Source organism: Elephantulus edwardii, unplaced genomic scaffold (assembly GCF_000299155.1).
Source record: "Elephantulus edwardii isolate Elephantulus edwardi_28Jun2011 unplaced genomic scaffold, EleEdw1.0 scaffold00032, whole genome shotgun sequence".
Lineage (NCBI taxonomy): Eukaryota > Metazoa > Chordata > Mammalia > Macroscelidea > Macroscelididae > Elephantulus > Elephantulus edwardii.
The window spans coordinates 6,382,850-6,386,295 of record NW_006399782.1 but is presented as its reverse complement, the minus strand read 5'-3'; the positions used below and the strand labels follow the sequence as shown (position 1 = coordinate 6,386,295).

The 3,446-nt window shown below is 42.9% G+C and overlaps 1 pseudogene; it reads left to right on the top strand.

Annotated features, from left to right (window-relative positions):
- The first annotated feature begins 442 nt into the window (after nucleotides 1–442).
- On the top strand, nucleotides 443–1,862 carry LOC102869820 (annotated as a pseudogene).
- Nucleotides 1,863–3,446: the final 1,584 nt, after the last annotated feature.

The following is a 3,446-nucleotide window of genomic DNA, read 5'->3' as shown; positions in this document are numbered from 1 at the left end:
TTAGCCATCTGAATGTCTTCTTTGGTGAAGTGCCTGTTCATATCCTGTGCCCATTTTTCTATTGGATTATTTACCTTTATCTTGTTGTGGTGATATTAATTTTAATCCAGTGGTTTGGAACTGGGTTTGATGTATCTTTGAGGTATGTCTGCACTTACATTGTTGTTGTTGTGTACGTCAAGTTGGAACATATCCATAGTAGACCCTCTGGCGGGTTTTCAGAGGCAGTTAATAGCACAGGAGGAGATTATCCATCCTTCTCCCATGGAATAGCTGTCCTTCGGTTCCAGCGCAGCTTTTTGCCACTAGGCCACCAGAGCACTTACATTATTACTCTGATATAGGCCAGGCTGAGGGCGGGGCAGTGCCCCATTCTTGGGATGACTGCTGGGGTAGGTTAATCTGGTAGATGTACCGTCACAGCGGAATCTCTGGGACACCTATGGCGTGAGCTTGCACAGGAACACAAAAATGGTGAGCTTCAGTCAATCAGGTAGTGATTTAGCGGACAAGCAGATGGCAGGGCCATGATGGTATTGCCAATCACTTGGTCTCAACTTGCGGCTCCAGTTCCCTCGAGAACTTCCTGTGTGCAGCGTACACTTTGATAGCTGGGGTTTCATTAGCCTCACTCTTGAGGAATTATGCTCAGGGCTACCATATTTTTTATTCAAATAACATCTGCGCTAAGTTTTTTCACAAACCCCATGAGTTATTTTAATAAGTGCACTATGCTAATATTTTGTTACATGTTGATGACTTCTATTTAAATTTCTTTTCCTGTTCAACAGATTTAATATTTAATATTAAGTCTTCGCCTTGGTACCTGTTGATGCAGAGGTTTTATTCCCAGCAGCAGACATTCACCTGCCTCTCCTCAAATTTTAAAAGCAGCCTCTCTCCCAGCAGGAGTCCTTTCTTGTTCTGTAATTGGCTATCTCTAGCTCAGGAAGCAATAACTTTTAAAATATTTTTGTTGTTGTTTTGTTTTTTGTTTTTTGGTGGTTTTTTTTTTTAAAAACCCACTTTTTTTGACTCCTGGAGTGGCTGGTGCCAATGGAAGAAGGGTACACCTTTGCAGACCCCAGCCCAGACGCGTCTGGTGACCAGCGATGCTTGGGCTGGGGCGCCACCCTGTGGGCAACCCTCCACCTCCTCCTGGGCTGCAGAGAACTCGGCCCTTTTTAGGCCTGGTCGTGAACTGCTTCTGAGCAAATGCAGAGTTTCCATTGTTTATTTTTCCCTCATCGAGGTACTGTTAAACTGGACACACGATTTCTTGGCCAGGGCTTATATTGTTAACATTAAAAAAAAAAGATTAAAAGTGGCCGCGTTGCAGCCTTGTCCACTCCGCTTGCTCCAGCCATGGTCAACCAACCCCACCATGTGCTTCGACATCAATGCCAATGGCGAAAGCCAAAAGCTGCTTTTCCTTCCGTTTGCAGATAAAGCCTCAAAGACAGCAGAACACTAACACGCTGAGTACTGGGGAGAAAGGATTTGGTTACAAGGGTTCCTGCTTTCACAGACTCATTCCTGGGTTTATGTACCAGCGTGGTGACTTCACACACCATCATGGTACTTACTGGTGGCAACTCCAGCTATGGGGAGAAGTTTGATGATGAGAACTTCATCCTGAAGCACACAGATCCTGGCATCCTGTCCATGGTAAATGCTGGGCCCAATGCAAACGGCTCCCAGATTTTTATTTGTACTGCCAAGACTGAATGGTTGGGTGGCAAACATGTAGTCTTCCATCAGGTGAAAGAAGGCTTGACCATGTGGAAGCCATGGAGCGCTTCAGCTCCAGGAATGGCAAAACCAGCAAGAAGATCACCATTGCTGACTGTGGACAACTGTAATTATGACCTGTATTTCATGTTTTCTCTTACTCACTACATCATTCCTTCTGCAGCTCCAGAGATCACCCTGCTACCTCCAGTGTGCTTGCAGTACCTTTATGCTCTTGCTACAGTTCTTTGGGTTCCATGTTTTATTTCCCTCCAAGGTTGGCAGGATTGCAGAGTTAAATTTATGACTATGAAATAAAAACTAAATAACAACAAAAATTAAAATGATTAAAAGTAACATTTTCAGACTTTTAAATGAGGGTGAATGAGACCAAAGGCCACGGCTGGAAATGTCTCAAGACATGCGCAATGGACATATAGGCTAGGGATGCCAGAGTTTGTAAGCATAATTTGTCATTTCTACCTGTTACATAAGGTATTACCTACTTTTTGAAAGTTTGTTATATGCTTCCTTCCATTTCCAAAAAACCTACATTATTACCATTTTCACTAATTGAAAGAAATTTCAATAGGATTCTTACTTTTACAAAATAAGGCCAAACCGGAAATTAGGGCCCAGCATTCACAATCTGGTTGGAGTCAGAAAATACCCTGAGCAACTGGAGTCGTATCACCAAGCCCCTTCCTCAGAAACTACACTCAGCATTTCAGTGCCAAGGTGCCATAACTCGGAATGGTGTCTGAGAGTGTTATTTTAGGTTTTATTTATGTGTTATTTGGCATGATCTGGTAGGTTACATTTTGAGTCTGGGAACACTCATAAATTTTTCCCATATAAATTTATGGTAATTTCTTCTCCACTTTATGCCCTTCAGCTTATGAAAATTTCATAGGAATGCTTTTACTTGGGGAAAGTAGGGGAACCTTGTGGGTGCGCGTTATTTATGTGGGCACACTATTTACGAAAATTATACTACTCTGAGACTTAGCTTTTGGTTTTAATGTTTTCCCAATTGTAACAAGGGCTTTGCTTTCAGTTTTTGAAATTTAATTTTTCATCTTAAGAGTTTTCCAAATTTCCAAATGTTCCTCCACAACCCTCCCCCTCATCCATACCTCCTTTCTAGTCCCAGGCAAGAGTGTGTTTCAGTCCTTGATCACAATGAAAGAAACCAAGAGATACAAAAGGCCTGAGGCAAGTCAGAAGATATCACTCATACTCTAGTTCAGTTAATTACAGTGCCAGGTTTGACTTGTCTGAAGAAGAATTTTCCATTTCCAAGCTGCCATAGGATTTGACTGGAAGGCACCTAACAGCAATACTAGGGCCCAGAATGGGTACAAGTGATGGCTTCCTTCAGCCAGGAAGACAGCAGCAGGGGGACTGGTTTGTTGAACACCCTCAAGAGGTAATCTCAATGATTTGGGGGCAGAATTCATTCCAACCCTTTGTTTCACTATAGGCAACATCAAGGGAAGCTCTGGTGGTTTAATCAGAAGGGAATTGCACGGGTAGCTCATATGTTAAACCTCGCTGGCAGTTCAAATCACCAGCAGTGCCTTGAGAGAAAGATAGGCAATCTCCTCCTGTGCGATTTACAGCCTCAGGAACCCAGAGAAGTGTCAGCTATGAGTCGGTTTCTATTTGACAGCAATGAGTGAGTGGCTAGATCATGAACACTGCATTAGATCAGA